Source organism: Odontesthes bonariensis, chromosome 3 (genome assembly GCF_027942865.1).
Source record: "Odontesthes bonariensis isolate fOdoBon6 chromosome 3, fOdoBon6.hap1, whole genome shotgun sequence".
Lineage (NCBI taxonomy): Eukaryota > Metazoa > Chordata > Actinopteri > Atheriniformes > Atherinopsidae > Odontesthes > Odontesthes bonariensis.
This window is the reverse complement of record NC_134508.1, coordinates 11,272,095-11,297,062: the sequence shown is the minus strand read 5'-3', so window position 1 is coordinate 11,297,062 and position 24,968 is coordinate 11,272,095. Positions and strand designations below refer to the sequence as shown.

The following is a 24,968-nucleotide window of genomic DNA, read 5'->3' as shown; positions in this document are numbered from 1 at the left end:
TACTGGGCAAATATCATAAACGTGAGGATTTTAGGATTGAGGTGAGGCTGTCATCATCCTCTGCCAACTGGGGAAAAGAAAGTCCGTGCGTCTGAAAGAACACTATTTCCAACCGCTGCCGGACTCACCTATGGGAATGTTACCTGACCCTTACAGCTAATAGCAGGCAATCAGTGGAGCTTTCGTCCAGTGTGAACGTTTTATCTCGACTTTTCTATCGCTAACTCCAAAAACGCTACATTTCCTCTGCAATATCCCAGGATATTTTAAGTTGGTGCAGTCATGGGTTCATTTAATTACCGTAAAGGCTCTCAAAGCATTGGCAAAATGTCTCTAGTTCAAACGCAGTGTCAACTTCAGGCCGGGGCGTGACCTGCAGCTGAACTGGCCTCTGCTCGGCCACATGGAGGAGGGCAATATCCACTCCAAACACATCACCCCACCCCCTGATAAATAACTTCACACAGCAAACAGAGGCCCATCAGTCAGCCTGCACATAGCTAACAACAGGACAGGGACAGAGATTGATGGAGAGATACAGACAAATAAAGAAAGACAGAGAAGACAAGATGGAGGGGGGGCAGAGAGGAGAGGTGGGGGTATATTGTGAGGGCATCTAACACTGGAGAGCAGATAAAAATCACACAGGAGCCTGAGCCAAGCAGCTTGGAAGGCCAAGTACTGTAAGGCTGTGAAAGGCTGGCTGTGTTGCCGAGCTGTGACATTTGTTTCTTATTGTCTAAGTGGCAGCTGCAAGCGTCCCCCTGCGAGGGCCCCTCGGCTTTGCTCTGGCCCGCTTTGACAGGGAGGTAACCATATTAGGACGTGTATGGTAAAGTAAACAATAACATAGTTGCAATGAGATGGAAATTTTTCAGCTAATGGTGTTTGTCATTCCTGTTTTCAGTGCACTGAGCGCTGTGTTTTTTCTAGCCAGCCAGAGAGACTTTGTTTATGAAAACAACGCAGGAGCCAAGGCTAAAACCAGAGGGGGGAGAGAAAAAAAGAGGGAGAAATTGTAAATAAATATCAGTTTTTCAGAAATGCCTCCACTTCTTTCATTTGATTACACAAATAAACCCACTTTTGGTTGGGAATTGCCTTTCACTTTCCGCCCCTTTCGGGCCATGACGACACCGTGGCGGCTAAGTAAATTTCCTCTTAACTTTGGCGCTCCCTCCACACAATCCACCTCCATTCCCACACTTCAACTGTACTCTTTCCATTGTGGATCAATCTGAGCTCAGGCCACAAATTTAGTTGAGTGAAAACGAGAAACAAAAAAACTGTGCCAATAAAACAACCCAGAGAGGAGATCGGTTGATTCGTCTCGAGCTCCAGTTTGATTAACGCGACATGCAAAAGCAAACTACCCCGACCGTGCTGACCCATAAGGGTCCGGGAGCAGAAAACTCAAAAGATGTCTGCGGCGGACTCCTCACTTTTATCCAGCCCGCCTCAGCTGGAGTATGATCCTCTCCCCTAAACAGAAGCAGTTGCACATACAGATAAGAGAAGGGAGTTGATGGTGTACACATGCGTTTTGAACAAATAGTGGAAACCGAGGGATCACCGCTTATTGGCTTAGTAAAAAAGATTCTCTTTTCAATGTAAGGAAAGGTGTGAAAACACTGAGAGCAAAAAGGCATGGCCCCCGGAAAACTCCCCCGTCAGCAGCATCTCTGATGCCTCTATGTGGACAGAATGAACAAAGACGAAGAGCAGCGTTATGAGGACATCTTCTTTGCATTAGTGCAACGCACTGAAGAGGGTACATGTTGCCGTTGTTGTTTACACAGAACTGAGGTTGAATGTGTCAGTAGTTTGGTGTCTTTTTACGAGAAACAAATCTGAAGTGATCTTTTGAACCCCCCCCAAAAAAAAAGAAAAAGTGAATCAGACATGTTTCCGCTGCCGTGGTGTCGCCAGAAGGTGGCGGTATGTGCTACGTTGCTCATGGTTGGGGTTCAGTAGATGAAGTAGTTGATCTCATATGAAACAAAGGAGGAGGAGAAAACAACAACAACTGCGATGGACATCTCCAAGAGGAAAATGGAGAGATCTTTTTCAGGAATTACTTCAATCTCTGGGAACATCCGGGATATCATATCATATCTGGGGAGACGAGTCACGTGGGTTTACCGTAAACCGCTCAGACCGGAAAGAGCTAGCTAGTCGTGTCATTTTAATCTTTAGCCTCGTTCCCACTGTCAGTACGATACGGGTCGGGTCGCTTTGGGGTCAGCTTGCGTTCCCACTGTACAAAGGGGACCCTCAGGGGTGGGCGGAGTGCGTGCCGAAGCGTAAATAGCAAATAACAGCAAATAACAAATAACATCCATAATTTGGAACCACCTCCAATCTTCTTCAGCTTAATGCGACACTGGCTCGCGGTCCGGTTGAAACCACTCTCTGCCATTTTTGCGGCGATCCGCTGGAAAACTTTTTGGTTTCGCACAGCGCCATCGAGCTTCTGCTGCACAGCCTCCTCACCAACAACGGAGAGCAGAGCCTGGAACCGGTCCTGTGTGCTCGGTACCCCAAGCAGAAGGGTTACAAAAATGGTAACGGGTTCCATGGGACCGGTACGCTTTCGTGGTAATGGAAACACTGAAATAAGCGAACCGCTCCGACCCGACCCGTACCGGACTGCATAGGGGATACACGCCATTTAACAGGTCAGATTATTTCCATTCCCCCTCATGTGCATGGAGTCTTATTTGAAATATGACAAAAACTATCCAAAGCAAGAGTATAAACTATGTTGCACATTTTCCATCCACCTTTTCTTTTTTTACATTTTCAAAACTCAAATTAAAAACATCAATGGAAATTTTTTACGTGGAGAATTTTCAGACTTTCAGACAACAGAAGAAAAGATGGTCTACTTAAGCTCAGTCTTTCATTCTTGATGTATTATTCTAAATATTTTGCCATTAACATTTTCCATAATTTATTTGTTCAAATATATTGCATGAATCAGCGCAGGGGGGGGGGGGGGGGGGGTTTGAATTAAATAACTCAAGATGTCATTCAACACACCTGCATTTAAGGCTTGTTTTGTCTTTTAGTTTCAACAGCTTTTTGGGCTTTTATCTAACACAAATGTAGCCCTCAAATAGCTTTACGTTTCCTCCCTGTTCACTCCCTTTTCTTTGGCTCTGGTTATCGTCTTTTCCAGGTTAAGAAAAGGCATGTTTGTGTATGCGCAAGTCCTGAAAACAAAGATGTTTCCCACCCCTTTTGAATAACTAGCCGCTGACTCACTGGTCAGCTATTCCAAAAATATCCTTTTTTTTTCCAATTAAAAAAAAAAAAAAAAAAAACAGCTTTACCTTAGCGTGAAACTGAAAAGGGAAAGTCTTACCAAGCGTCAGTTGCACTTCTACAGCCGTGCAGTCAACTCAAGTAGAAAGTAGAAGCAGACGTGCAACTCCTCCACTTGTGTCCTCTTCACATGTTGACTTTCTTTGTTTGGTTTTTTTTGAGCTGCCTCACTTCAGCTCTCACTCTCTCTCAGCCTCATTCCTAATCTCACACCAAAAATGCAAGCTGTTTATTTGCGCAGGGCTGAAGCCATTCCATTAAGTAGCCCCACCAGGTGCTTTATCCCTAAAAGGGATTTGTTTTCTAAAATAAACGGAGAAAGCAAAGGACTGCCAGACTCACATTAACCAAGATATGAAGTGAGTGCAACAAAGTTAAAACCATCCAAATAAGAATCGCTGTGGCTTGCAGGAACTTTTGCAAATTTCCTTCCCCAGTCAGAAACTGGCAAGAATCCTAAGAATGGGTCTAAAACGCAAATGCGTCATTTGTCTTTGAGTACACGGACAGCATGTGCATATATCTGATATTCCATCACTCCCAGTTAAGTATATTGCTTTGCTGTAACTTAAAGAAGTGTCACTCAGACAGATGCTTCTCTGGGTTGCCACCAAAAAAAAAAAGAAAGGAGTCATTCTGCTCAGAAGACAACAAATCAATCACAAAGCCAAAGCTGAAAAAGAGAGTTTGGCACTTTTTCTCTCACTTTTGTGATTTTCTTTTCATCTTGCTGTGAGACGACTCATCTGCGGATGGATTTTGCTTACTTTTGTCACCTCAGTCAATCTCACGCCGAGTGTCTGTCATGTTAGCCGTCTGCACCTGGTAGCCGACTGACATTATCAAAGCTCCTCACTCGCCGAGCCAGACCAGTGTGTATACATCAGTCAATATGTTTCAGGACCAAAAGAAGACGTGTCTGTTGGATGCTGATAGAAAAATAGATTGAAACTTGACGAATGTGTTTTCGGCGAAAAAAGATATTTTAAGTAGTTTCGAGATCACACATCTGCGATAAGATTATCAGCACGGTTCCACCCACCTCAAAGCAGAAGATTATTCGTGTGAGGGCTGTGCGAGATGCAAGAGAATGTAAGGAAGCTGCTCTGTTCTGTAGCATTCTGTATTCGGCATAAGACGTGCATGTAAGTGTGCAACCTGTTTAGTCAGACGATACAGAGGCGGGCGGGCGGTCTGCCAGAGGGTCTCCTGATAGCAGCTGATGCAGCCATGGGAGCGGAGCATCAGATAGGGAGAGCAGACGGTGGCCAGGTGAGGGTGTTTAGAATGCTTTGACACATCCTGTGATCTCAATCAACAGGAAAAGGCAGAAACACACAGTCGCTTTGTGCCTCTGCCTCGGCCTCTATTGTGACGTCTTTGGAAAGGACGATAATTTTTCATTTTCATGCTGCCTTGCATCTATTCTGCCTGTCACTGTTTGTAACTGTAGCAGATAAGCTTAGAGAGTAGATTACGGTACTTACTGTGCGAGAAAAACACAGCAACTAAACTGCCAGTGACAGAAGCATTTAACTTTCTTGCTAGAAATCTCCCCCATGTGGCACTTTCGCTACAGCGAGTTGTTTATTATGTTCCAAGCTAGGCATAAGCGATTAAAGGAGCTCTTAAGAATCAAAGTGTTATAAATGCATGGAAACACAGCCGGCTGTAAATGCCACAGAATTAGAAGCTTACCAAGCCTAATACTAATACATGGCAATTTTCAGCTTGATGCTGATATAAAGAAATTACTTTTTCTTTTTTTTTTTTAAAGTAAGCAATAAATGCAGTCAAGGGAACGATTACAGAGGCCCTATTTTCATCCAAGCATAAATCTGAGCACGACCTTTCTGCGGGTCCAAATCATGAAGCCACTTGTTTATCCCCACTACTTCCATAAAAAGTAGATTAAACAAAGAAAGTTCAGCGGCTAAAAGGAAAAGCAGTGAAAAGCAAAGCATTCACAGCAATGGGAGGAATTACAGGAAACGTGGCGCTTGCACAATGTGTTCTTCTTTTGCCTTTCATGGATTCATGGAAGGCAAATGAAGTCGATCATGAGACAAAGCCTTCACACGTTTTTTTCTCTTTTCGGGAAAGCTGTGTGTCATCACGTCTGAATGAACAGGCCTCCACACAGCACACATCGGAGGCTGCCCGATCACCTCTGAGATGATAAAACGTTCCGCATTTCTCAATCAAAACTGTTGTGGGACAGATTTGAGCCTGTATTTCGACTACTCTTATTCTAATTCCTAACGTATGCTTGATTAATATGGAGAATGAACACCACACATGTTTTTTTTTTTCCTTCCCCCTTTTACACACTCTGTTTGACTCTACTGCACTTTAAAAGAGCTTTTCACAGCAAGACGCATTAATCCCATAAGCTGCCGCGGGGATTTCTGCATTAGTGATGCAATCAAAATCACATTGGAAGCTTGTGTCAATAATTAAGCTGATTTTGCCACATTAACATTAATTAGACAACCATTTGGGAAGATTTCAGCGCTGATCTTACATCTGGAGCCGGCTGCTGAGGGGCCTGGCGGAGCGGACCTGAATATGTGCAGAGTGCGCTTTAGATAAACTGCACCAACATGAATCTTTCACTTTCTTTGTCTCCAAGGCTCTGTTATCTAAATGTGGGGATGACAAACTGATCCCAGTGCAATCTGAACATACTGTGGGCCTCTCTACCGTCCGCGATCACCGTGGTTCGTCTGTCAGCAGCATTCTGCAAAAACTTGCAGGCGAACAAGATTGGATTTCATGAAACTTGTTGGGAGAGGCGGAACATGGGCAAAGAGACGCATTCAAATTTTGCTACAGATAACTTTCTTTGGGAAGGAAAACTGAGCTGGCTTAAAGTGCCCCTCTCATTAACACACAGCGGCGAGGAACTCCTCCGCCAACAAGTTGGAGTGTAACTGATACGTGTCACTTTACTTTAGTTCTTTTCAGAAATTTAAAAAAAAAAAAGTTTGAGTGATTAATATTAGGAATTACAAATAGTTACAGCCTGATATATCAGACTAACATCAGTAGTGGCGAATATCAGCTACAACAATCAGGATATCAACAGACAGGATAACGTTAGCCAATGGCAGTTGGTAATAGTTTAACAGACTTTATAGAAATTATATTTCTTTAAACGAAAGGTTATAATAAAGTAGTTTTTGAAAGACTGTGCTTATTCAACGATAGTGTAATGAGGGTTTGAAATACTACTGAAGTTTTTCAGGGCAAAATATCGAATTTTAAGCCAGAAACCAGAAATAAAAAATACCAGCTTTTAGCTCAAGTGAATGGAAATAAAGAGTCGTTTTATGCTTCATAATCATACATTTCTAAGCATGATCCCACGGTCTCTGTAAGTTAATTATTCTAAATATTATCAAATCAAACACTCATTTTTTTAGACGAGCATTGAGTAAATTTGGTGCTGTGGTGCTCTGTAATACCTACAAACAATGAGGTCAGTGCTCAAACATACAGTTACACGTCTACTGTGTCTCTACCTACAAGTCACAACAAGTAAATGTAGACAGCGGGTGAGAGACAAGAAAAGAAATGATTTAAGATAGACTGACGCACTTCTCCTCCGAAGCCCTGAGCTCCTGAAGCGTTAAAACCCACTGCTAACACACACACACACATACACACATACACAGTCTTACTTCCCAAAAGTCATACTACTCCTCAGCCAAAAGTTCCCATCCTCAAACCTTCTATGAAAATGAGACGGGTGTGAGGAGCAAACACGAGATATCAACCAGAATAGCTGCGATCATAACAACCATAACAACCGCATGTGTACTCAAACGTTCTTGTAAACACGGCATTATCATATTTGAGCAGACAACTTCTCCAAACTGTGCAGCTGCCCACACGTCCTTGCATTCAACAGCATCTCACTCACGGCGACTTGAATTTGGCATTAAACCACAAAGCAGAAGACTAACTTCCATTGTCACCTCGGGGGGGGGGGGGGTCTGTCCCTTTCCTACTCACCATGCTGGTCTCAGAGCAGTGGCTTGTCAAAACCCCGTCAGGGTGCACCTGTCGAATCCCCGGCCCACCCGCCTGCCCCCGCGTACACGCACACAAAATACAGTACACAAACAAGAAAACCACCCTGCATTTAGTTAATTATTAAGCCAATTCAATAGAGCATTCACACACACAAACAGCGGCTGGTGAATGATTGTGTGTTTACCTTCTATGAGGACTTGCTTATTCAAAGCAATCTCCAGTTCCAGCGGTGGTAAAACTGCCTCCTTGCCCTGCAGACACAAAATGGAGAATTATTTACACTTACTGAAATAATGACCGCACATGACGCTCGTCATCAACACCTACAAGGAAGTGTATTAAATGGAAACACAGAAAGCACAGGTGTCGAACTAAATGGTACCAACAAGGCAGCCGGATGCTATTGATTAGACTTGATAACGTGCGCAAAGCGGTCGAATATGTTCTGAGAAATCATCAGAAAGAAATCAATCCTCTGCATTCCTGTGCTGTTTGCCTTCCTTTGTTTATATGAAGCTGTACCAGTCAGTGTACCTCCCTTGGCTCCAAGGAATGCGAAAGCCACCATTACAGCTCTGGCCAGGGAAGAAGGCACCTCTCACTTATCTTCCTGTAAACCTACTATTGTCATCCTTGCATTTCCATCTGTCTGTTAGCTATAACTACACCCACTGATGATAACACATGAACAATGGGGCATTCTGTGAGAGCATGGTCTATTTGCAAGACAAAAACTTTTCATCTAGGTGACGGCGAACGCTCCTCTCGGCCCCCCCTGCTGGTGAGCGCGCCGTCTCTGAACCTGATCTGCCCTGACTCAACTCCCATGAGCGGCCCTGATCTGCATGCACAAACCTTTCCCAACTGAGCACTCAACCCAGGCAGAGAAAGATGGAGGGGGAAGAGAGAGAAGGAAACAAAAGCTTATTTTTATGGTAAACTGAGAAGTGACTGTGGGGCACTATCACAGGTGAATTTGAATAAAGGCATTAAAGCATATCCAAATATGAAAGGAAAGGTGGGGAGGGGGGGGACTCAGACTCCCCTCTCCCGCTGTTTTGCCGTTTACATTTGGCAGTCAAAACTGTGGCTGGGCGTTTGTGCAAAAGTATATCTAAAGCAGAGTGAGGAGAGATTAAAAATAATAAAAAAAAACGCCCTAGCCCAACTAGCCCCGTTTCAGCATTAATTACGAGTTAAATGCCCTTGTTGAAAACACAAGTCAACACGCAACTCTACTGAGGGCTGAACAATCAGCCAAAATGGACCATTCCCACATAACTACCCTATTATTGTGATTCATTACACTTCAATTAACATATCATCAATGGAATCGTAAATCAATGGCGAGTGGTGACAAATGACAGATATTTTCAGTTTCAAACTACTAAACATCATTAATTCCCATCACCTGAAAGAGCCCTGGGAGCTAAATGAGTTTACCCAATGCATAACATCCATTTAGATAAATGTTCCATCATTTTAATGAACATTTTCCATGGGAGAGAAAAGGCAACAACAGGATCCTGATAGCAGCTGTACGCCTTTTTCTCCTTGTAATATAATGCCCATCTTGTAATACCTAAACAGATAATTGTCTCCATTTCAAACAGCACAGGGCTGTAATATTGCCATTTGGAACAGTGGGGGTGCAGAGATCGCAGGGTGAGGATAAACAAGCACACGCTGCTTTGCCCGGTTGGGAAAACCGAGCCCATCACGCACTCCCGCATTGAGATTTTAGAGAATGGAACAGCTCCTGGTTGAGATAATTACCCACCTAGGTGGGTTATGTGCATGCTCAGTTAGAGTCCTGAGCCGAGAATAGGAATCAAAATGCAACAATTTTAAAAGACAAAGGAAACTGAGGAGCACTTTGCAAGGTTCTCCCGTTTAGTCTTGAGATGATGCTGCAGATCGGCTGAGTTAAACAAAGTGGAAAATAGAAAAACAAATGACTTTTGACAAAGAAATATCTCAGAGTAGCTGCAAGGCACTTGTGTGCAATAGAACCCTTAGCGTGATACCTTTAGAGGATCAGATGATCCGAAAACATGTTTCTGTTTTCAATGCAAATAGGGACAGGTATCACTGTAGCCGTTTGGGGGGAGGGGGGGTGGGACTGCATATTTTCAGTGGAAACGTACAATCAGAAGGGTTTTTTGCTATGATAATGAACGGCTGTAGTTACATCTGAGCACGAACAGAGTCTCATTGTATTCTGTCCACAAACCTGTGAAGTGGGCTCACCTATTTGTGAAGGGGCCGCAGCTTCACAATATGCTCTCTAGTCCCAGGCATGTTATGAGTGGCTTTTGTTGAAAGATTGCAATGTTCAAAATATGAATTAATACCCCTCCAGTGAAACGCACCCAATCCCAACAAAAAAGCCTGCATTCACCGTGGACAGCCCTTCAGCTCCTCTAATGGACAGGCTATCCTCTCTCTTCACACTGTGCAGACAAAAAAGATGAGGGCCCATGAATATTTACCACTACGTAAAGTTATTCCATTAATTACTCTAAGCATGCTTAATACTGTATCTGCGGCTACTTCTGTGGAGGCCCGTAATGAACCTTCACACATCATTACCATATTAATTAATGCTCAATGTTGTCAATAGGAGGCTGGCAGAGTTGTCTCAGGGTTCGTCGCAGCTCATCCTGGATGTTTGGACCACTTTGTATCAGCATCTGAATTCATTCAGAGGGCCTATTCATCACATCAGGACCTCGTTGTGTTTGAACAAAACAAAAAAAAACTAAAAGTAGCTGCCCTAGTTCAGCACACCTCAAGTCTTGTGGATCTTTATTAAGAGGGTTGTGTAAATAAAAAATAAAAAAGAGGGCGTAGGAGCGCTCCGGTTGTGTAGAGACGGTGATATCAACACACAGGGTCACTGGTGTTTGTTTTTAGGGTGTGTGCACAATATTTTCCAAGTCAGTGTCTGCGCTCCAAAACACAGGAAAATCTAAAGCATGACTCACTTCTCAACAAATGCAGCTGCATACTGTATGATATGATCTGTTAAAAGGGCTGACTGCACACTATTTTTCTCCCTCTTTTCTTCTGGCTTTTTATTAAAAAGGACTGATTAAAATGAAAAACACGACCCAAGTCTCATAAAGACTAGAAAGTCGGCATTTGAAAAAAAAAAAGTTGTTTTTTGATGTGATTGGCAGCATCTTGGCGTTATGATGTAACACCCAACAGACTGTACACACACACACACACACACACACACACACACACACACACACACACACAACAGCACTTTCAGACACGTAAACACACTCAGAATCCACCAATTAAACCCAAGTTCAAACCAGCCGGCCTTTATTCGGGCTGCGTTTTTTTATTTTTTTAATCAGTTATTTTCTGAGCTCAAAAGGCAACAGAACACTCTGGTGAATGTCAGCACCCCCCCCCATTCTTCAGACCTGCCTTCAGATTTTGCTGAGCAAAGAGCAAAGTACACACAGAGTTATCCTGTCCAACCCAAAACAAACAAAGCCTCGCATTTCTTTACAGTATTATAATGCACGCATTAAAAACATCACCCGTCAAGAAGACGCAGAATGAACACCACTCTTGATTAGCTCTTATATATGTGTACCCCTTTGAAACCAAAGCAGTTTGAGTTCAGGGCTGGTACCAGAGCCAGTTCGAAGCTGGTTCTATAAAGAACTGGCAGAAGCATCAACTCATTTTGGCACCTTTCATTCTCACTGTTTAAAACTTTCGCAATCCAGACACAACGCACATGCCACATTCCTGGTGTAAGGCCAGCGTAAGAGCTGGTTTAATTTGGCCACGTCGTTATGTCCCGTTAAAACATCTCTTCCAATACACATGTGAACCTGAACGTCCTGCTATCATTACTGTATTCTGCATTTCTGTAGAGGTCCACAGTGCAGGGAGACAGTTTATTTTCACAGAGCACAAAGTTTGTCTCCTTTTTTCTTTCGAACCAATTATCACCAATCTGGTTTATAAAGGCTATTTTTAACCGCCGGTGTGTGTGAACGCTCCTTACAACGTCGCCTGGCATTTCCAAACACAGACGGTGCTGTAAATGGGAATTATGCGTGTTGATTCGAGTTGGATCTATGAACACTCGATATGAACACTCAACAACGTTCATAAACATGGCTGCAAACCCTGCGTGAGTCGAGCTGAAAACAGCAACTGCAAACGCTGCTCTGTGCTGTGCTTTGGGCAGCACAGGAAAGAGTGGCTGGGGAGCTCACGTGCCGACACTGCCGCTCTGACTTCACAATCGTGTTGCTGATCAGTTCTTCATTGTTAACTCTTCATTGAGCAGAACAGGCCTTCCGCTGGATCATGGCGGTCATGACATGTTACTTGGGTGGTGTGTCTCATCACCCAGCTTCCAGCCAGAATCTTTGCTCTGGTCCAGCAAAGAGTGCGGGCTTTTGGGGGTTGGAGCCTGCGCTTTGGCGGGGGAAACAGAAAGAACTGGCAGTAAGTTAGATTCTGGTTCTTAACCATACCTGGAAATGCTTTGGAGGAAATGCCCTGTACGAACAAGTGTACAAGAGGGTAACCTGCGTAACGAACACTAAGCGATTCTATTTTTACACCAAGCCCCTTTTCACCCTGAAAAGTAGGACCGTCACCTCTGACCTGCAATACCAGGTCTCTGCTCTCGCCGAGGTCCCCGCTCTTCTCCAACCCCGGATCCTGTGCGCTTTAAACGTTAATAAACTGCAGATGACAACAAAGGCAGAACAAGATGCAGTCAGGGAAGGGAGGAGCTAATACCCTCACACGTCACCATGAGGTCAATGCTCACTCTCACCTTCAACCTGCAGCACAGAAAAACATGAACTTGTACACATTGTTCGACGCATACGCAGCCCCTTTACACACCAATAACACCGTGTACATGCAAACTAAGCAACCTTCTGGGCTACTGTTGGTAGCAGCAGTCACTGCTATGTACAAACTATATACACACACCCTGTCAATCACTTACAGAACACACCCTAGGGGAGACAAACACACTTTCACCCACCACTGTCCCATAAAAAACAAAGGGGGGGGGATGAGAGAATGTGTGGGAAAGATAATGAAATCTTTACAGACTTACCAAAGAACGACTAAACAGACTTTCATCATGTTCATGATACTTAACACTGATTCAGACTCCCTCCAAGCACTGGATGTTTCAAATCCACTTTTGAAGAGGAGAAAGCTGCAAGCGTAAGTGGCAGGTATGAAGTAGCTGAAGTAGCGTGTGGTAGTTAAGTGTGTTTCACGTGTGTGTAAGTGAGAGAGACAGAGAGAGAGAGTGAGAGAGAGAGAGAGTGAACTTGAGCCCAGAGTGCAGAGCTGAGAGAGACTGGAGGTATGTGGTCAAAACACAACAAAAGCTGGTGCCTTGCTCTAGATTAAATATGCAGGAAGAGGCCCCCTTTGCATAAACACAAACACTCAGCAAATGAAGAAGTGGCACAGAGCAGCTGCCTGCTGAGAGCCCTACCTGTCCCGGCCTCTTTTAATTAGACCAGAGCAGGCAGAACAAATGAACGCCAACACAGTCACACAAGACAGAGCAGAAGAAAGGAATGGAAAGAAAAAAAAAGAAAAAGCCACTTTCTTAATCCTCACAAGTGTTCTAATGAGAAAGATTTTTGAAGAAGCTCGAGCTGGAGGTTGTTTACACCCTGAGAGTAATATGACTGTTCAACGTTTAAACAAATAGTGCCGTCAGTTCCACTCGTGTCACACATTGCTGAAATTCAATAATAGCTTTACGCAGAGCATGAAGACTTCGACATGAAACAGCTTAATTACAACGTAAAAGACTAATTAAAATGTAAAACATTACATGTAATTAACTTATGTGGGTCATTTTTTGGTGTAGGTTTTCATTAAGTGATGTTCTCCCATTTAAAAAAAAGTACACCTTGCAATTTTTTGCTCCTTAGAAATCCTCCTCTACACACCTCCTGGTGGAGAGGCAGGAAAAATTGATTTACACCAGCACATATTGTCCAACAACTTGCTTTCTAAAGACTCCCCTTCCCCTCTTATTCTTCTTCATCTATCTGTCTCCCGTCCTTTTAGGAGAGGAATGCAGAGTTATGTGGAGTGGGGAGGATTGTCCTGGAGAGAGAGAAAAAAAAAAAAAAAAAGAAGTGGGAGAAAGGGAGAAAGGGAGCTGATCCCATCCAGAAAATCCAGAGAGAAGTGACACATACTGAGGTGGGCAGTCAGAGGTGTGGTTTTCATGTGAAGCCCTCTCAAATTGGACCAGGGGACAGGGAGATGAGGGGTGAGGTGACACTGGTTGACAGGAGGGTGGGGGGGGGGGTGAGAGACAGATAGAGAGAAAGGAGAGCAGGAATGAGACCTCTGGAAAATAAACAGGGTGTACGGTTTCAAAGACGAGGGGGACACAGGCATTCCATTGTTCAAGCCAATTATCAGTGGAAAATAATAACAACAGATGGATCCAGAGCGGCCAACTTGTGCCGGAGCACCCTGGCGCTGCAGAACAGATGATGAAATGTGAGAGTGCTGTTGGAGGGGAGGGGAGGGGAGGGGGAGGGGGTTCTGCCCCCCCCCCCCCCCACCACACACACACACACACACCAGATGTGAACTTCCACAAGGACAGCTTAATATGCGCTCTCTGGCCGCCACTTGTGCTGCCCTGCTTCAGTGGCGTTCAAGGCGGCGGTGGCTTGGTCAACACCTCCGCTTGTTCAAAAGGGGCATCTGAAGTCAGATGATACATATGGCTCCCGTGTTGATGTGTAATAAATTCAAATCTGCGCATTCCTTTCATGTTCAACAAAGCGGGGTCATTTGATGGCAAACACATGCTTGCTGCTGGAAGCGGAGTGCTTTAACAACACCGCAATGATTTAACACTGAAAATGAAGACACATTTTTTTTTTTTGCCTTTTTCATTCAAATTAGCACATATCCCTGATGACCTGTTGTGATGTTCCCATTTGATGTTTGCCAGCATGCCCGACACTCACAGGCAGGCACGGGCAACAGCAGCGGAGACAGACATCACTGGCTCTGGCTTCATTCACAGACCGCTCATATCAGCCACAGAGTGACAGGCAGCGGAGAGAAGAGGGGGGGAGGGGGGGAGGCAACCTTAAAACAAAAAGCAATTCTCTGTGTGCCCTCTCAAGGGTGGGAGATGTGTGCAGATACCAGTACAAAAAGATCTGCCCTTCCATTCCACAAGAAAAGAGAAGTTTTCCTTTCATTAACTCCACTCTAAAGCGTAATTATCTCCCTATAGACCTTAATCACCAGCTGAAGGATAACAGAACAAAAAGCAGCTTCTTCTTCACTCATTAAAGTTTTTTTTTCTTTTCGACTTGTTGTTCTTTTTTATTCCCTCTACACTTTTGAGTCCATCAAACAATGCAGAAGATTAAGAGAGGTTAAAGTGGAGTCTCCTTTTCAAATATTGGTAGTTTTTAAAAGTTGATTTTGGCCTTCAAACTCTTTTTTTAATTTTTTTTATCAAGCTGTTTGACCTGCTGACCGACGGGGAGGGGGGGGGGACACCAGAGCTGGTGTCAAATGGTTCCATTGAAAATGTTTGAAATGAAATCAGGCTGAAGACCAAGTCACCGCATTAGAATGCTATTCAATCTAAGGGACTAACGCCGCTTGAAGGAGCTTGTGATATTATACTCCAAATGACAAATCCCTGAAGGACTGCGGAGGAGGATTTCTACCGCAGGAGGAAAGAAAAAAAACAGAAAACTTTGCCAAGATTTAATTAGCTTATGGGAAATAATTGCCATTAGCAAATCCTGTCAAATGGGGTTGAGGCAATTTTCTGAAGAAAAAAAAAAAAAGTCATATTTTTGGGCGATGAGGAGACAAAGGGGTTTTCAAACAGGAACTGGATGGTCATCAGCCGTTTACTGCGCTGACACCGAGGTCGAGTTAATTAGACTATTGTCATTTTAATCAGGACAGCTCGGCCGTCACTTCCTGAAAGAGTCGGTGGACTCCGAGCAGCTGAGGGAGTTATGTGCGTGCGCATGCGACTGTGTACGGGGCCTGAGGTGTCACCCGGCCACGGGTTACCGAGTTTGGTCTGGTTCTCTCACATGCTTCGAACATTAATGAGCTGGAGACACCAAGGAAACAAAGGAGCCCGGAGGATCACCGGGGGAAACTGCTCGCCTCTGCTCATGTCTTAGTTCATTTGAAAATAATCTAAATATCAAATATTTGAAATAATTTGCCTCTCCCTGCCTATCACATTTTGAATAGGGGGTCTTTATTGTCTTTGTTATCATATTTTTTTTGCTGGCATTTAAAAACATAATTAGTCTAACCATAATGTTTGAGGTGCTTACCATTATGTTCAAGTGATGGTTTGTTTCTTGCTCTGATTTCAATATTCCATTAACATAGCTGGATGCAAACATGGCTAAATATCTTTCATCGAAAGAGTTCTGATCAAAACTGAAAACAGACCAAACCTGCTCTAAACGAACACGATGAGATTCCCTGTGCGCGGATTCTGTTCAAAGGTGAAATAACATGAAGATTCAATTCAATTCAATTCATTTTTATTTATATAGCACCAAATACAACAAATGTCATCTCAAGGCACTTAAATAATAAAGTCCAATTCAAGCCAGTTGGAATTCAATTCATTGTAATCATAATTATTTATAAAATAATCCAATTCATTCATATAGAGCCAATTCAAAAACTATTTCCTAGCTAAGGAAACCAACAGATTGCACCGAAACTTTGAGTTTGCCAATCAGCAGAGGCGGTAACGAAGTTGCTCAATGTCAACACCAAAATGTCTTTGCAACGTTTCCCCTGACCGTAGTTCAGGTCATCTGTGGACAAGATGACGGGAGACAAATGCTGGTGAACTTCCCCCTGTGACGCGGCTGTCAGCCCCGGGGCAGGACGGGCCGGTGACATGAGCAGAACAAAGTAGACCACAGCAATATTTCATATTCACCCCCCTCACGGGAAGCTACCATAAGAGAGTCTCGAGCAGCCCCGGCTTACTCGAGTCTACGCCACCACCACTATGTCTGTTTATGATTAAATTAATGGTTCCGTAAGATCATCATTTCTAACATTAGTCATAAATATTTCACAGGGAGTTAATATTAATCTGATCAGAAATTATCTTCCCTCAATAATTCAATACAGGCATTAATAATTCAACATAATGAATGTTCTGAGGAGTTGAGTCGAAAATTCTGGAGACGTTTCATCACTAAATGTGGGAAAATAAAACTCGAAAAGTCAAATCACAGCACAAGCGCGGCTAAATAAGGCGCAGCAAGAAGAAAAAGTCAAATTCCAATAGAGTCCAGTTTTAAATACACTAAGCAGGGACTGCACAGGTAGCCGTTTCCACATGTGCGGATAAAGAAGACACGCACACGGTGGAGCCTCTGTGCCGTTGGAAGCCCTGCGCTGCCAAAGTTCCTCTATGGGAGATTTAAAGGGATTACATGTTGAAATAAAGGCCTGATCTTTATTTGACAGGGAAGCCCGTCTGTGACTCCCTGGTCCAACCCTTGCGGTGGGTCCCTCGCTCTCTCAAAACCCACTGTTGCTGCTACACACCTCAGGCTTATTTAAAACCACATTAAGGCTGTACACTGCGCCCTGATTGAGGTCTCAATCTAATTATCACAGAGGAAGACAAAGGGAAGTATTTTTGAGTTGGAAAGTGGCTGATGACACAGTGCTGGAAAGACTTACTCTACCTACAAGAGAGCACATTTTAATGACCGTTTCCTTGTGTAAGATATGCCTGATTGAAAATCTAACCAATTTCCATGTGCAGTTTAATGACAGATGGAAAGAGATATTTCATAGAGACGTATAGTCAAGACTGATAAACTATTAATCACATTGCTGGACAATGACACCAGCTAAATTTAAACGCAAGCGAAAAGGCGTCAAGTAACAGCCTCCCTCATTCCTTGAAATATTCATTACAGAGAGACATTACTGCACAGAATACAGAGTTAGGAGAGTCAGAGATTCCACCTAAATGCAGCGAGTGCCGTGGCGACCACAGATGTCAGTGTTTGGACTGGCAATCCTTCACCATGTTTAACCCTGTCAGACAGTGGGCCGGGTCCTTCCCCTCCTCTGCATCAATCTGCTCCTTGTTTAACCCTCTGATTCACAGTCGGTGATAATGGATGATGGGAGAGTAAAGAGAAAAGGAGAGGAATTGCCTTGTTTTTTTTTTTGTTCTTTTTTAAAGTAATGTTAAAGTGTGAAAGGGCGGTACAAAATATGCAAAAAGATCACTTTTTGAGCCATTTCTTCATATTTTGCTTCCAACCAGGAATCTTTTCAAGAGGTCTCGTTCTTCGAGCTTTTAAAGTTTTTCCTTAGATATTGGCGGCTTGTTCACTTATTTTCATGCCAGTGCTGATACCTGATCAGTTTCTGTTTGGTTTGTGAATTAACCTGACCCAAGGGATGAACCAGTGTTGTGCCTCCACATTACAGGCAACTTAGCAAAGAACCAGTTTTAAAGAAAGAAATGGGAGCACATTGTGTGTTGTTGTGGCAGACTGCTTATAACATATATAACACAGTTTGACAGACATAAAATAGTATACTACTATTAATATACTACCAATAGAGCTAGTAGCTGAAAACCTGGCTTTATGTCAGCATGATGTGCAGTGTGTCCTTAAAAGAAATTGAGGAAAGTGGAAGACAAAAGAAGAAGTGCCAGGTCTAAAAAGCCATCTACAGTATCTGAAAGTGATGTCCTTAGATGCATCTGGACCTTGAGCTGATCCATCTACTGTTCACTGAAGCCTCATCAGAGATGGGCTCCATGGAAGGGTGGCTGTTAAGAAGCCATTCTTAAGGAAGGGAAACAGGGAGAAAAGGCTGAGCTATGCTGAATAACACAAGTGGACTGAAAATCAGTGGCAACAGGTCTTATGGAGGGATGAATCCTCCCCAGAGCCCGGACCTCAACATTAGTGAAGCAGTGTGGGATCATCTTGGCAGAGAACGGAACAAAAGGCAGCCGACATCCAAAGAAGAGCTTTGGGATGTCCTTCAAGAAGCCTGGAGAACTATTCCTGAAGACAACTTAAAGAAATGACAGAAAGCTTGTCCCAGAGAGTTTGGGCTGTTTTGAAGAATAAAGGTGCTCAGACCGAATATTGACTTTCAAGCTTGTCTGTTTTTTCCTTATGTGCTGCACCTGTTTTTTTTGAGGGCCTGAATTCAAACTCACCACATTTCATTTAACCATAGTCGACAGTGTCTTCACCCCAGTGAATCTCAGTTGCTCGTGCTAAATATAAAGTGTCCGTGTCATTCACTCAAAGAGACTAAAGATTCTGTGTTTTTTTTTAATGGAAATTGTGTGGTAAAAGACTTCACATTTCACTTTAACTGTTGCTATGTTACATCTGACCTCAACACACAACGTGTAATGAACGGCAAATTATCTCCACACATTAACTGGCTGTTGCCTTTATTCCTTTCAAATTCCCTGCAACTGTTGTTTAGCTCTCCATTTATGTCTTCACATAATATCTCTATAATATCGTTTTTACAATGGAAGCCGTGCTCTGACAAACAAATTTGACTTTATAACCTCCAGAAGCAACACTTAGAAGACGTTTCAACTGACAACAGCATCTGAACGCTTAATAAAGCCAAAAAAGTGTGGAGGTTCAACAGTAATTTGTGCGGCAGAAGCTGTTTTTACCTTTTAATTGCAGTGACACTGAGTAATGCATACATGTTCAAAGTGAACTGAACAGTTATCATATATCATTTCCCTATGACCGCCAGACAAAGGCTTTGTTTGTGCTCTCCACATCCTCCACTCAGTGTTTCTCCCTCTCTCTTCCTTGTTATATCCCCAGCTCACAGAAGCAAACAGAGTTGTATGCAAATGCTGAAAGCCATAACGCATTATATTGTTTGGTGTTAACATTTGAATGGGATGTTTTAGATCTAGATATTCTCATTTCAATTTCCATATACTGTGCATGCTAAATGCAAACAGTTAAGTTTACCCTCATGGCAGGCTGAAGACCTTGTGTGTGTGTGTGTGTGTGTGTGAGTATGTGTATCTTTTCCACACAGCAAGAGTTTGACACACGGTCATTTTCATGATTATGTTCCTGCTGCATACATACTTGTTAAGAATTTAAGTTACCTATGTTTAATAAATGACTACTGTATGTGGCCCGTGACAGAGCCACAGAGTTGGATGTGTGAATCACCCACGTACGTGCCACTTAACCAAATTGGCAGAGCTGATAAGCCATATTTACATAGCAGTGTTGCTGGACGTGATTACTATCAGTAAAGCTTCCCCCCACGCTTTAATGGAAAGTTGGAATATAAGTTAGTGTGGCTTACAGCTGCCCTCAGGAAAATAGCTCAATTACACCCGTGGATATAAACACTCATGTGGTTGTCGAAGTGGTAAACAGATGTGGGGGTGACAGTCTGTAGTGCGTGCTCAGTCAAACAGCTGTTGCTGCAGCTTCATTCATTTGCTTGTTCTGATGATGGATCCCCGCTTCTCTCCCCGCGGCTCAACGTGAAGCCGCAGTATTTTCTTACGGGGAGGAGGCATCAGACAGATTAAGCTTCTCGGATCAGCATTAACAGGTTCGCTGTGTAAAGTTAACGGACGCTGCCCTTTTACTGCCCCTGTCAAACACAAACGAGCAGTTTGCATGAAGTGGACATCATGGCGGACTGAGTGGGACTTTAGAGGCCTCTCTGGTCTGCAGGACCCGAACAACACTGGGTTACAAACTGCGTTCCAAAGCGACAAAAGAAAACATGAGAGCACTCAGAATGACGTTACATGATGTTATTTTGTCTTGTGCGTTTGTACTCTGACAGAGTATTGAAAAGGACATCCCTTCTGGCTGTTGTCTCATTGGGAGCCTACCTGTCATGCGGCTGATGTGACGCTCTTTGAGTGCAGTGTGTACATGTGATCAGAGCTGCAGCGAGCACCCCAGATGACAAAGTGACTCAGAGTGTCAAAGCAGCCTACAAACAGGCCTGTCCTTTTCCAGACAGGAAGCTGGGAGCAGCAGAGGCGCTGCCTTGTCTCATCTGCCAGCAGCACTCGCTGCCTCCCTGCCTCATCACAGCAAACATGTCTGATGGTGTGCACAAGTCCACGCTGGATGGCTGATTTGATTTAGGCCTGTGTGACGCATCTGTTGCTTGTCACGTTGTGTCGTGCCTGTCTGTGAGCGGAGCGCGACCCGGGCCAATATGCTTTTCATCGCTCCTTTCATGTTTACAAACAGGGGCTCGCGCCCCCCAAACAGGCCAGCATGGTACGCGGCGTTCGGAGGGTCAGAGGGGGCCGTCGACGCACAACGCACATCCGTGCAGCTGATGCCCTGAGCCATCACTTCTCATATCCCGCTGCAAACTCTGTAGGCTGCACATTGTAAGGGCTCTGTACTAAAAACACCCTATGTGAGATCCCAAGGGAAAGTCAGAAATAGATCCAGTGTTGATTGTATATAAAAGAAAAGAAAGAAGGTATAGATCTTGGTCACTTTATCATCCTGTTAGAGTTCACGATTACTTGATATTATCTATTGAAAATCAATTATTCCTCTCCCTCGTCTAATTAAGAAAATTTGCTACAGCGGTATATCAAATCTGTATCAAGTGCGCATTCTTCACCATGTGCTCTTTATGGGCTTTTAAAGTACTTTGCTGGAGGATTTTTCTTTTTCTTTTTTTAAAAACTACCAAAATGAAGGCTATTCTCCACAAGACTTCCACTGTCAGCTTAAATACATGAGCAATGACCATGGCTAATTGGATCCATCTAATCCATCCATCTATGAAGTACACATGCAATATCAGCGAAAATCAAACGACATTGTTTCAGTCAGTGAAACCAGCCCGGCACTAAAGAAGCTGAGAGGTATTTATTAATGGAATGCTGCAGCAGTTTAGGAGGGCTGCATTCACAATTCACATTTCACTCGGTCTTTCCAATTAATATTCAAAAGTGCCACATAATTACAAGTTTAGGATTCATTTCCATGCACAGCGCGGCCATAAAACGCTTTGAAAAAGTTCTGCTAAAGGAAGCTTTTATTCTTAATCTTAACTGGTTTTCTTATTCATCTATTTCCGATTCTTTTCTTTTTGTTTCCAAAATGTTTTGATTAACAAAACGTTTCGACCCAAAACGAAAGATTAAAAAAAAAACAAAAAAAAACTGGAAATTGAGAAAAAAAATAAGGTTTTTCTACGTGAACAATTTGCATGAGTATCAAACCCCAGCCTGTTATGTAAATGCAGTCCCTCTTAAGAGGGTGGGGAAAAATTTTAGGTGGCTCATTTACATTGTCAAATGACACAACACTCATACTTTCCATTTACTATCAAACTGTTTTGCAAAAACACTAACCTGGAAATGATCGCTGAGTGTAGAACCTCACCACTAAGTCAATGTACGAATACTGCTGTAAAACACACTGAAATCAGGCTGAACAGGATACGGCGTGATCGAACACCGTGACTGCCGTTTCGACCGGCCTCATCAGCCCACAAGACAACGTGCAGCAGAGTAGGCACAGCGGGGAGGCACGACGCTTCTATGGGGCTCTAATATATTCAAAGAGGGATCATTTACTTAGGGCTTGCATCCAAGGATCAGTCTGTCCTTCATTAGCCTCGATCTGACACGGATGTGAACAACATGTTGGCTTGCCACATGAACACTGCCCCTCCTCTCTCTGAGCCCCAAACACTCGGCTCCCCTCCCTTCTCTGAGACCTGCGCTGCAAATTCCTCTGAAAATATCACAGGTTGTTAGCATTCCAGAGAGAATTTTACATGGGTGTACGCTCAGGCCTTAATTAGAGACTCTATTTGATCATTCAGCAGCTGGGCTTTATTAAAAATACGGGTTCACAACACCGCACGGTCACCCCCGGCTCAGTGTGAAGGAGCTAACGGAGACAGAAAGGTCTGTGAAAGAAGAAAATGAGTGTTCTTTACTCGATGAGTAGGGCCAGTAGGAGAAATCTATACCCTGAAACTAAGTATCTAAAGCACTTAATATCTCTCCAGTCACATGTGATTATCATCCCTGTCCTTTTTAGATTCTGAAGAGTATTTCAAGGCTTTATTTTTTCTACAAACGGCAAAAAAAAACAAACAAAAAAAAACAAAACACTGATGTTTGTTTTTTAGCAAGTATCACATATTCAAAAATATATGGAAATAATATTTCTGGATCAAAACACACCATTACAGCCCTTTGGAGGTTTCTACTGAAAGCTTCAACCTAGATGTCAACACAAACCCTCAGCTACATCGACCTGAGCGGAACCGGAGATGTAAACCGCGCCCGACCAAGGTCGAGAGGGACTATAAAACAAACAGCAGGTTTAAGGTGAAGTCTTCCCTGCGTGAAGGTTAGCCGTGTTTTGTGTTTACACTACACCGCCAGCTTTGAAATTGTTTTGCAGTGCGGAGTCTGCCCAGGGTCATTGTTTGTTTTTGACGTGTTTATACACCACACGAGGAGTAATGACTTCTAGGATAGTCTGGGGATGCAGACACGAGCCAACTGCCATTTTCTGCACTTTTCAGGTTTCAAAGTTCCCTTTAAATGGGACTCCCACGGACGGGGGCCAGCGTCACTGTCAGCATAAGCTCTGCATTCAAACTCATGTCAATGAACAACTGCATCAGGAAATGAGGACATCGGTTACTATGCAAAACCTTTTCTTATCACATTCAAACTCAAAAACAATTTCCATATAATGCCCCTCTTTGAAAAAAAAAATAAAAATTGGTCCAAAAGTTGGCACCTGACTTGTGTTTCTACTCACTGCTGTCTGCTGATGTCAGTGTGAGGCACTTACCGCGCTTTGATCTCTTGCTCCACAGGACGTCACCGCTGGAGTCTCCGGGCTGGTCCAGCAAGCAGCAGATAGATTGTTGGAGTAGAGAAGTAGAAGTAGAAGAAGACAGGAGGAGGTAGGAGGGCAAGTAGTGAGTTGAGAGTGGTAGAATGGAAAAAGAGAGAAATGGGGGAAATTATTTCAAACATGGAGATTAAAAAAAATGGAAAAAAACACTATTTTTTTCCACAATCAGCCATCGCATCTATGATGTTGTTGGGTTGATGACTGTGAGTGTGCACACACATGCACCTCTGAGTTCCATATGCGAGCAGTAGTGAGGGGACACGTTCATATTAATAGGGACTCCGGCAGAGTTAAATATCTCTCCCAGTGCTCCCCTTTAAAAATCAATAGATACACATTTAGCATCTCAAACAAGAATTCCCTTGATTCAACAAATAATGACACATTACCAAAACTGTAACGGAGTCCAAACTCATTTGGGAATTGCTCTAATTGCATTTAAACCCTGCTCCTCCCTAACCTTAGATCAACTTTTTTTTTTTAATTACTGGTTTCTAAAAGAGTAAATCCCCACAGCACAGGTGGAAAAATAAAAATAGACCACGTTTTTATTCAGAATACAGAAATCTGAAACAGCTTGATCACGATGTCAGTCGTCAGGCTCTCACAGCTGAGCTCTGTCCTTCGGCGCCTCGTGCCCCTTCGCCTTAACTCCTTCCCTCCATTTGCAAACACACAGGGAAGAAACGGCAAAATGTGTTTCCTGAAAGGGAGGAGAGGTGGAAAAAGCCCATCCTGCCCCCTGAATCACCGCCGCCCCGCCAGAGTCGACGCCACTGGCCTTTCTGCAGAGGCAGCAAAAGTTCCCCGAGAGGGGAGCGTCTGCCAACTCAAACAGGGCTCATTCCCCTCTCTGCGGGCCGCCGGCCGCCCATGCGGGGCTGTGCTGGGCTTCCTGAGGGCTCGCTGCAGCTGGAGGACTTTGAATAAAGGTAACAGCAATGTCACAGCTACTGTAAACTTGCTGGGCTGCTCCTGTCAGCAGGACGTTCCCAATCAAAGCAGAAACAACCCCACCTAAAACACAACGCATTGTTTTTTCCACTGGCCCCTAGTCCAAACTTCCCACGAATCACAAAGAGAGCACACAGGCGAGAGGGCAACCGCTGTTCCCTGATCTCGCCAAACAAAATGCCAAAAGGGCCGGAGCAACATTCAGCTCCAGGGTTTAAAAATACCAGCAATTTGAAAATGATTAGTCTTATTTTCTTGTTGAGTGCCTGACGCTGGAGAGGAAACCAGAACAATCACGCTGACTTTTTTTCTCTTTTTTTTTTTTCTGCTGAATTTAGAAACACTAATTAGTTTTGCTCTCGTAAAGCCAACCTGAAAACGACCAATTAGAAAGTGAAAATGAGATGTGCAGAGGAAACAAGAGCTTGTCATTTGCACTGTTTAAGTCCCATATGCACAGCTTCACTGTGATGACTTTCACACAAACTCAAGATGATTGGCATGCCGCCTACTAAACCTGATGTCACCAAAACTCTAATCACACGGCCTTTTGCATAGTTAGAAGGGAACCATTATATTTCTGTGTGGCCACATCAAACCAGGGCTGGGCAGTCTGGCCATGCAGATGTCTGAAGCACCAGGCTGGGAGAGGATATAGCCCACCAGGCT

General features: G+C 43.6%; 1 protein-coding gene across 6 annotated transcripts in view; it reads right to left on the bottom strand.

Annotated features, from left to right (window-relative positions):
- foxp1b (forkhead box P1b) overlaps window positions 1–24,968 on the bottom strand; it is a 160,558-nt gene that overhangs the window by 96,872 nt on the left and 38,718 nt on the right. For 5 of the 6 annotated variants that reach the window (XM_075460260.1, XM_075460259.1, XM_075460265.1 and 2 more), the window contains 2 exons: window positions 23,280–23,328; window positions 7,550–7,616 (listed from right to left, as the gene is read on the bottom strand). The gene's annotated coding sequence lies outside the window, so the exon portion shown is untranslated. The remainder of the gene's footprint in view (window positions 1–7,549; window positions 7,617–23,279; window positions 23,329–24,968) is intronic. The other variant, XM_075460264.1, reaches the window with a different exon arrangement.